Raw genomic sequence first — 11,420 nt, 5'->3', positions numbered from 1 at the left:
TAAAATTTGATTACAAAATTTTGTCGTTTCATTTTCAGTGCCTGTGTAAGGTATCTTTTGTAGAGTTGTGGCCAGGAAAATCCCAAGATCTTAGCCATGTTTTCCAAACTTGGTCTTGGGATATTTGCTTGGAAATCACAAAAATTCTGAACTAAAGTTTTGACGGCCACAAGTTTTCCTCTTCCTTTGCCAACGCCTTGTTTTTAGGGATGTTTTGATTAAAAGGGTCATATTTCTCGTTGATGCAACGTCAATATAATCTTTTCACGTAATGCATACCCTGTTATGGTCTTGCAATTTATGGGACCTCTTGGGTAACAATAGCTAAACATTCGGTTCTACTGTATTTTACACGCTTGGCCTTGTAGGCATACATCTGAGAATTCAGATTTAGCCAAATGATTTACTTGCTGCTGCTTTGAGTCTGAATAACTTTGGAACCGCTTACAGTTGTTCAATCGATTAAATACAAAAAACAGTTATTGATAGTTTAGAGCGCATTTTGACATTGATAATAAATTGTAAAACACAGTTGTTGTTATTTCTTATTCATTTCAGGCAATGAAGTCGGATTTGGGAGATATACAAAGATTTCAAAGCGATACTGGAATGGAAATATTTAATATCAAGAAAAATTTAATTCCAATCAAAGGTGCGAGGGAGTTACAGATTAACGGCAAAAGAAAATCAAATATTCCAACGCTTCCAAATGCTAATTATTTTATTGGATATGCAGCATGGTTGTCTTCTGACACTTCAACTATTCGAAAGGTGTACGACACGTCTGCTCGTTGCGCCCTTCACGCTTCTATATTTTACACAATTCGAGTGGGATTGAAAGACAGGCTAGCAGTGCCTTTGAAAAAGTCTGTTACCAACATTCCAAACATTGCAGACAATGTGCTTCATTCTGGAGTAACTGCAGCTGTGCAACATTCTCCTTGTATAGTTGAAGCTGCAAGAGCTTACATAAAACACGTCTTGAAGGATGAAGAATACATAGGAGTGCACTGGAGATTCGACTGGGACTGGAAATCACGTTGTACGACTGGAAAACCTTCAGATGACATAAAAAAATTCTGCAAAGCTTTTCCTCAAATAAAACCTTTGGATTTAGCGAATGGATTAAATAATAGTCTCGGAGATGAAGAACAGTTTTTAAAACAGCTTGGAAGGAATGTCTTTGTTTATATTGCAGCACCACCTTCAATTAACAATTTCAAAGAAAGCACATATGAAGTATTAAAAACTGTTAACGAACATTTGAAGAAACCTTCCCCCAGTTTAGAATCTTTCATTAACAAAAACTACAAAATCTGTTGGGAACAAGAAGGTTGGAAGCAGCCCAGAGAGATACTCTCCATGATAGAAAAGAGAATTATGGTGCAAAGCACTTGGTTTTTTTATTCTTTCTATTCAAGTTGGTCAAGCAATTTAATGCTACATCGCTTCGAAAAGCACGATAATGGTGAGATTCGAAAGAAATATTCTGCTTCTGTTATTGATGTTACATTTGATGCAATGAAGAAGCGAACAACTAAACCAAACTTTGAAAAACTAAAGAAGACTTCTATAAACGAATAAAACCAAGTGGTGAGACATGGCGACGGAACTGTTTCAAAGGGTGAAGCGTCCTGCAAGAGAGCAATTGGATTTTAAATTGAAGGACTTTTTTTCCTTACGATGTGTGCACAGCTACGTCTTGTATTAGGAAGCTTGTAATTGGGTTTTCCTATCACCATCATCTTTTGTTTACAACATTGCTTGTGATTCAAATAAAAGTGAGTTAACTTAAGTGCCTTCCAAACGACATACGACACTGAATAAAAATTAAGAGGCTTGGCCTTTCCTTATCAAAGGAAAGTTATTCTCTTGCTGGTCATTTTCTACTTTACTCTGTAGCTGATAGGCCAATAGAAAAGCTCTCAAACACGCAGGTCGTATGCGGCCCTTGATGCATGTTTGAACTTTCAAATATTTAGCAATTAGCTTACAGTAACTGTACCAGTGCCGTATAATTTTTCTTTACCTTTAGAAACATCAATATCATTCTAAAATTCTCAAAAAATGTGAAACTGCTTTGCAAGCTTCATACGACTTTAAACACTACTGTCGAGCGATTATATTGCGTATTAGTGCGAGAAACTCATACTGCTACAGTTCAAGGATATATTTTTCGCATCGTTTCAAAATCGGTTGCAAAACTTTTGCTCTCCAGGTCAAAGCATTATTTTGACCCCCTTCCGAAATCGTCTAGTGGGCTCCTATGTTTAGTGAAGGCTTTCAATAATAGGACAAGAAATCTTTTGGAGTCTGCAAACTCTATCAATGTAGGAAAAAAATCACATTTATCATGTTAGCAAAGAATAAACAACTCTAAGATTTTTTATAAAAAAAATAGTAGCTATATTTGCTGACAATGCAGTAGCGCAGTGCTTTTCAACCCGTGGGATGGTATACACTTGTGCGGATGAAAAAACTGTAGCCCTAATGTGGATGACAAACGTGGTGCGGATGAAACTTGTCCATGATTTTTACTTTGCGTTATGTGCAATGATTCAGGTAATTCGATGATTGAGATAAGCAAATAATTGAAAACAACAGCCATGTGTCTGATTCCATCGTGCCAATTCAGTCTTTTCATGTGAATGCCTTCGTTAATCGTTGTAGGATTGGCAGTTCCACATTTGGGCTGTTTGTCATTCAAAAACGGGCGAAAAGTTCACCAGGATCGGGTATTTGAACTCATTTTACTTTTTGGTTACGGTTTTATGGTTAATAACTTAGAAGTGTGCTACTCGGTCGAGCTTACATTAGAAAAGAGCGTTTGGCAGATTTGCAGCACGTTAACGTTGGCGAATGGTGTCCGCCCCGATAGCTCAGTTGGTTAGCGCGTCACTTCTGAAACGAAAAAGCTTCAACATCAAGCGCCGCTGGTTCGAATCTCGGGGCGTGCGCTTAAGCAACGCACGTTAAAGGCATACTAAAGGAAAATTTCAAACCGGAATTAAGCATTAAAATGAGTAAACTGAACATTCAAGAATACATTTCAAAAACAATTACCCAAAAAAATTTGTTTTCAATGGCGCTGGCAAGGCCCAAAGTCCAGTGTTTCATTTATTTTCATTTTTTTCAAAATGACCAAAACGTGCAAACACAGCTCAAGAATACGTCATAAAGTCCAGCAATAACAAAAGCCACGTTACCAATCTGATGTTTTGAGCAAACTGTCTGCTGTTTTGATGTTAAAATGTGCTGTTTTGATGTAAATACATACATAGCCTACAGTCAAATCGCCCGCAGTAACAATTATTGCGTGATCGGTTGATTGCTAGACTTTATGACGTAGACTTTATGACGTTCTTTACAGTCGCACGCTTCGTTGCTCAGGCCAATCTCGTTTTGAAAGCTCTGACAAAAGCACGCCCACAATGGTGGTCAGACCGCAATGGGGCAAAATTTTATTGAAAATTGTTTTATGGTAGCATGTTAAACACAAAGAACGTGGAAAATCGCCAAGTCAGGTTTTTCCTTTAATACCCCTTTAAAGTCATACTAAAGGAAAAACCTGACTTGGCGATTTTCCACGTTCTTTGTGTTCAACATGCTACCATAAAACGATTATGTAAAAAACTTGGCCCCATTGCGATCTGATCACCATTTCGCGCGTGCTTTTGTCTTCGATCCAAAACGGGAATGGGCTTGAGCTTGAGCAGCGAAGCGTGCGATTGCACAGTCTACGTCACCAGCGACTAGCAATCAGCTGATCGGGCAAGAGTTTTTACAGCGTGAGTTTCAAATGGCAGATCTTGTTCTTCAAACAGTGAATCAACCTCTTTTACATAGATTCAACGTATTCAGGCCTTCAATCAATGTAAAATGAAAATGTAAAAAAAAAATAAGTTTTTGAAGGCAAATTCCACGAAGGCATGTGAAACGATTTCAGCTAGGCAATTCAGAAGGCGCGGAGTAATCAGCATTTTTTACATGGATTCAACGTGTCCAGGCCTTGAATCAATGTGAAAATTCTTGGAACGCAACACGTCTGAACTTTCCAACCCAACGCGCGAAAAGACTTTTGATAATGCTACTGCTAGTCGCTGGTGACGTAATTCTCGAGCAGTTTTTCCACTTCTTGGTCATTTTGCAAAAAATAAATGAAACACTGGACTTTGCGCCTTGCCAGGGTAGACACTTTTACGTATTGCACTGCCCGAAAAGGTAACCGCAACCATGCGTGACATACGACATCGTTGACGTTGGTAGCGCTATCATGCGTGACATGACTCAACACGTGATTAACTGGTCGTCTTTATCGAAAGATTTTGATACAAAGAAATTTAACTGCATGCAGTGGCGGCTCGTGCCATGGGGCTGCAGGGCTGCAGCCCCCCCTGAAAGAAAGAGAAAAAAGGGAAGATATGTTTTCCTCTGTGTTTGTCCGACCCGATTACTTTTTTCACTTATGGATTGCGGATTGAAAATTAAAATATTTAAAAATTTGTTTGGAAACATGGCTTTGGGACAACATTCTTTGCAGCCCCAGATTTTGGATTTCAAGTGCTCTGATTGGCTAAAAAATATCCTTGAAGCTCCACCTCTTTTGGTATTTTACAGAATACATAACAGCAATTTTTGAATCTGTTGGGGCTGCATGGAAAACAGCCCCCCCCCCCCTAACCGAATAATTCTACAGACTTTTTAAAGTTAAGTTTTGTTTCGCAGAGTAGCGATGAGACATGACTGCAAATGTGATAGCTGTAGGATTAGGGTATTCAACAGGTTATAGGATGTACCGGTACTAGGGCAAGAAAACAACAGTGCTAGGACAAGAAACAATAGTGCTAGGACAAGAAACAATAACTTACACTGGATCTCGAACCTCAATCGTCTTAGGCTACTGTGTGACTGTGATGTGCAGTCTGACCATAAAAAGAGCTCAACACCTGCTCTCCTGGGCCACATCGAAACCTGCTTTTGCCTGAGGATGGGTTTGTTTGTTTTTTGTTTGTTTGTGTTTATCCTGCATTGCGGGAAAGCGGACTTGAGCGCTATGCATCGGTGTACGCCTTCCGACATACACCTGACCCACGCTGCAGCCGACGGCAATGTCTGTTTTCCGGTTGTCTACTTTACTTATGACTTAAATTTGGTACTACCCATTACTCGAAATCGATCACTAGGTAGAGGCAATTATCGTTAAGTTTCTTGCCCAGAGAAACAACAGCAAGTGCGGGTGGCCGGAGTCGAACATGCAGGCTCTCGACTGCGAGCCCAACGCGCTAACCACTCGGCCACGGCTGTGGCAGTGGCAGTGGCTATTGGCTATTTGGCTATTGGCAGTGGCTATTTGACCGGCTCCGGTCTTTGAATCTGAAACACTATTTGACCGGTCATGACGTCACTACATAAGCGCTTTTTCTTTTTCTCTTTCAAAGCAACAGATGGGAAGCGCCGATATAAGTTCTAACTTCAACACGTATTCTTTAACTCAGTCCGTGGCGCGTGCGATACGTCTCCGGCTGCCAATCTAAAGGGGATGAGTTCGATACTATACGGAAGCACTCTTTTTTTCATTTTTTTTTTTTATCTAAATTTTGACCCAAAGCGCATTTTTGTGGTCAATTTTTAATTTGAGTAGCCTACAGCCCATTTTTTATGTCTTTTTAAATGTGAGTAATAATGTTAGAGTTTTTTTAATTTGCTGGAATTTGAGAATTTCTCTTGGTAATTTTCCGATCGTCATAAGTGAACGTGTGTTGCCGAACGACCCTACATTTTTCTCTCAAGTTAGTTATATACAATACTTCTTTAAAAAATGGTTTTACCATTATCATTTCTTTTAAAAGAAGTATTGTATATAACTAACTTGAGAACTATACTTGAGAACTATTAACTAACTTGGACTGTAGGCTACTCAAATTAAAATTTGACCACATAAATGCGCTTCGGGTCAAAATTTAGATGAAAAAAAATGAAAAAAAAGAGTGCTTCCGGATAGTATTGTACTCATCCGCTCTAGATTGGCAGCCGGAGACGTATCGCACGCGCCACGGACTGAGTTGAAGAATACGTGTTGAAGTTAGAACTTATATCGGCGCATCTCGTCTGTTGCTTTGAAAGAGAAAAAGAAAAAAGCGCTTATGTAGTGACGTCATGACCGGTCAAATAGTGTTTCAGATTCAAAGACCGGAGCCGGTCAAATAGCCACTGCCTTTCTTTTATGTCCGGTTTTCTTTATCCATTCTATTATTGTTATTACAAAGTGGCTATTTTTACACACTTGTTGCCATAGTTACAATCAGGTGTTGCCAGAGTTAGGATTAAAGTTAGGTAGGGTTAATTAAGGTAAGGATTAGAGTTAGGAATAAGGTTAGGGTTTTGATCTTTGCCCAGTTTTGATCTTTGCATGTGACTCCATGCTGCTGAGGGTTGGTATAGTATTTTCTAGGGCAAGGAACGATAATTGTTTCCACTCAGTGATCCGTCAGGAGTGATAGATAGTTAAGTTAGGTGCTTCACTAGTGTCTGCCCTCTAGGTCTAGTACCGGTATGCTGCAGAAGTGCATCTACATGAATGATTTATCTTCTGAATTAAACGGTCTTTCTGTTGGCTGCTGCATTGGCAACTCCTGTCTTCAATCATTTAATGTATGCTGAAGGCTTGTGTTGTTTTGCATCAAGTGTCAAGGGACTCCAGAAACTCATCAATGTTTGTCAAATGTATGTAGTTTCTCATGACATTATATTTAATTGCAACAAAACTGTTGGTGTTTTATATAAAGCCTAGATGTTGAAATTTGGCTATAATCCGATCATATATGATACGGTATTTAAATAAAAATCGTATCTGCTTTGAGACCCTTGAAATATATTGGAGTAATAATTAACGCTTCTACCTGATGATAAAGACATGAAACGACAATTACGGTCATTGTATTGTTCTGAAAACATGTTAAAAGCAAGGTTTTCCAAACGTTTGATTGCTGTTAAAAATGTGTTGTTTCGTTCCTATTGTATGCCTTTATATGCCTGTCAACTATGGTGTAACTATCTTCTATCCAGTAGTAATCGCTTACGTGTTGGATACAATAATTGTTACAGAATGTTGTTTAATCTGCAGAGACGATGCAGCATCACCTCTGCATTCGTTGATAACAATATCACCATTTTTCAAGCTTTCATTTGTAAAAAATTATATCAGTTTGTAACCCGCTGTAACTTGTCTTCCAACCAATGGATATATGAACTAATGCGAACAGACTGTTACACTCAATCTTTGTATTTGGTACATTATGACTCAGCTCTTCGGAGTTGAGTATCTGCTTTGTTTCTACTTTCATCTTGAGTCTGATGCAAATAAATAAAAAAAAAATATCATATATATATGGATACTCTTATTTTGACTCTGAATGTACCTTCATTTAAAAAAATTGACAATGATTTCATTTGTCTTAACAGGTTTATGCTATAATAATTTACACTTTAATTGGAACATTTTGCAATTTATATACAATGGATAATTCTGTAATGTCATTGAAAAAAATTAGGTTTTCCCAGTTGTCTCTGCAAGAAAAACTTAGCATCAAAGCACAAGGAAGACCCACTCCAAACCTTGACATTTCCCAATCATCCACCAGTAGAGGTAACCCTTATGCAAGGAAGTTTAACAAAAATGTGTATGATAATCATGACTGGCTGTGTGGCTGCAACAGTGAAAATGCTTTCTTTTGCTTTCCCTGTTTACTGTTTGGTGGAGATCAAGAACATTCCTGGACCAAAGTAGGTGTGAAAGACCTGAAACATCTCAGTAGAAAGACAGAGAAGCATAGTAGATCAACTTTCCACATGAACAATACTTTGAGTCTTTCAGTGCTTGGCAGAGTTAATATTGCTACACTTATAGATTCTGGATATCAACTCTCCATTACTAAACATAATGAAGAAGTAACGAAGAACAGAACAGTATTGTCAAAGATTATAGATTGTATAAAATTTTGTGGCAGATTTGAATTGCCATTAAGGGGACATGATGAAAGTCAAGACTCAAAAAATCCTGGTGTGTTCATGGGGTTAATTGATTTTGCTTCCAATCTTGACTCACGCTTCCAAAATCATTTTAATTCTGCAAAGGTATTCAAAGGTACATCCAAAACTATTCAAAATGAGCTTTTGGAAACGATTCTTGAGCTTTGCAAAAGCAAAATTAAAGAAGAAATATCACAGTCTGAATTTGTAGCAATCATGTGTGATGAAACTACTGACATCTCAGAGAAGACACAGATGGTGATTGTACTACGGTATGAAAGTCATGGGAAGCCTGTTGAAAGATTTTGGGTTTTTTTTGATCCTGCTAACCAGACAGCAGAAGCTCTGTCTTCAATCCTATTTCAGGAACTTAAAGTTTTGCTTGGGAGCAATACATCCAAACTTGTAGCACAAACTTATGATGGTGCTGCTGCTATGAGTGGTGCAAGAAATGGTGTGCAATCAAGAATCAAGCAAGTATATAGCAATGCACACTTTGTCCATTGTTATGCACACCAGCTAAACTTGGTTATACAAAAAGCCACTTCGCAGAATACCAGTGTCAGAGTCTTTTTTAACAGTCTTTCGGGAATCCCAAGTTTTTTCTCCAAATCTCCTCAAAGAATGGCTGCTTTGGACCAAGTTGCTCAAAGGCGTATTCCTCGCCCATCAGCAACACGATGGAATTTTAAAAGCAGGACGGTGAATGCTGTATCGGAGGTAAAAGACGCACTTATAGAATGCTGCTCAACTTTGGAACAAAGCAACTCTTCGGTGACTGGCTTTGCTGCTGCTGGTATAAAACGAATGCTCATAGATCCAAAATTTGTGTTTTGGTTAGATTTCTTTTCGAAAATCATGCCTCATGTTGACATACTGTTTGCTCAGCTGCAGTCTGTGGAGCTTGAGTCATTCAAAGTGCAGTGCTCTCTGGATAATTTTCTGTCAGCAATACAAAGAATAAGGGAAGGCATTGCTGCAGACAATGAGTCACCTTCACCCACACGGAGAATGCCTGAATCCCAAATCATTGATGCTAAAGAAGCATGTGATGTTGTCTTAATGCAGTGTCAAGAAAGGTTCAAGTTCACCAATCATCTTGAAGCAAGCACTTTATTTAATTTGAAAAATGCTTCACAATATGCAAGACAGTTTCCAGAAAAAGCTGTAGAAAAATGTTGTGAAGCATACCCTATGTTAATCAAAGACAAGCTCAAACCGGAGCTGTCTGTTCTCTATTCTAGAAATGACATGCATTCAGTGAGTGGACTTGTGCAGCTGCTTTCGTTGCTAAACCTGGAAGGAATGCAATTAACTTTTTCTGAAGTAATAAAGCTAGCTAAAATTCTACTTACCACTCCAATGTCAACAGCAGAACCAGAACGTTGCTTTTCATCACTGAAAAGGATTAAAACCTTTTCCCGCAGCACCATGTGTACTGAAAGACTTTCTGCATTAGCCATGGTGTCAATAGAAAATCGCTTAATAACTGAAACCAAAGATTTCAACGAGAGGGTAATTGACCATTTTGCCATGGCAAAAAGTCGCCGAATGGAATTCATCTATAAATAAAGGTCCGCTGTCCTTTATATGTGATGCTCAGTAATGTGTAGCAAAGAGTAAATGTGGCACCTATGGCTTGAGCGAGATCAATGGTTATAATTACAATATGTGTGTGTGTATTTGTTTGTTTTTGTAATGTTAGGTTCAGTCGTGTTCTCATTGCTTTAAGAATTGGCGCTCCAATTGTTTCTGGAATGAGGAGGCGACTGATTCTTAACTAATTCATCTACTTGTTTTAAAGTGTCAGGTTTGGTGGCCGTGCTTAACTATATTTATCGATGCATATACCGCAATATTAGATCCTTTCATGCACGTCTTAAACCATTAAGGTTTTGCCACCTTTTCCTTTTGTTGGTTTTGTTACTGTATTTCTTTTTTACAATATCATTTCTTTTGCATTCTGTCAAAGAAAAATAATTTGAATTGAACTGAATTATACTTGCCATCCAGTGGGCATTTATACTTGTGATAGAATTTGAGATTTTGTCTTTGTCCTTCTGTATTGTGATACATGCAGGGTTGCTAGCTGGCTTCAGCTGGCAAAAGATAATTTTTGTAGGAAAGAATAAAAAATGTTAACTTCCAAGCATTTTTAGTTCTGGAACAGTGGGTGCATACATGCAGGGTGCTCCAAAAAAGATGTAGCTACGGTTATACTACATGTATACTGCAATATACTGTGTGTGTGCGACTGTGTGTGTGCGAAGATTATGTACTTTGTAATGAGATCGTTTTTAACTGCAAAAAGTCGTTTGCTATGTATTTTCTAACTAATCACTTAAAGTTAAATTTAAATCCAATTTCACGGCTCAACGGAAGTCAAATCAAATCTGTAGATAGCGTCAGATACTTGGGTGTATTTCTTGACACGGCAATGTGTGATGACAAGGATATAAACCGACAAGTACGATCATTATACTGTTTTACCAATAAATTAAAATTTTACAAGAGCTCCAGTGAAGTTAAAAATGTTCTCTTCCGTTCATATTGTACCCCAATGTATGCATGTCACCATGGGAAAATTATCACCAACGTGAATTAATCGCTTGCGTGTTGCATTCAATAATGCATTTAGAATTATTCACCATTTGCCCAAACATTATAGCGTAGGCTACGTGAACATCAAGTCTTGTGTAACATTGTATGTCCTATAACATTTGATGCATTACAACGGAAAAGGGCCTTTTTTTTGTTGGGTAATGTGAATCATCGTCAAACTCTATTGTTGATTCCCTGATAAGGTATGACTGCTATCGTAACTCAAACTACCTCCTTCATTATAATACCACTATGTAGGCTATGCCGTTACCTAGCCTTGATGGCTGCTATGGCACAGCAGTGATATCAACATTCATCGATTGATAAAGTTTAAATTTCTTTTTATAGTTGGGTGTTTGAACAGATTAAGTATGATATTTCATTTTGAATATTGATTTTTGTTTCGCATGTTTAATTTGTGTGATATGGATCGCATGATCTGAAATGGACGATTGATTAATAAATTTATTGCTTACTTCAGCGTCATTCCTGTGAATGTACTTCTGTTTGTCTTTTGTTTCTGTGTATTTTTTTGTGTGGATCGTATGTGGACAATCGTGTCCGATGCCGGCGATCGACAATAAATATTTGCAGACAACAAACTGAGCGAACTATTGAGAAAACGACGAAGTGCATAGAACATAGTTTGATTTGTATTTAGCACTGATTTTGAATATAAAAATTTGAAATATTAGTATTTTTCAAGCTCTACAGCAGCATTTTTGACTGTTATTCCACTCCCAAATTTCTTTTGAAAATGCTCTCAAAATGCACCAAATTAAATGTAATTG

This window comes from Aplidium turbinatum, chromosome 18, assembly GCF_918807975.1.
Source record: "Aplidium turbinatum chromosome 18, kaAplTurb1.1, whole genome shotgun sequence".
NCBI classification, from domain to species: Eukaryota; Metazoa; Chordata; class Ascidiacea; order Aplousobranchia; family Polyclinidae; genus Aplidium; species Aplidium turbinatum.
Note: the sequence above shows the minus strand (reverse complement) of the source record.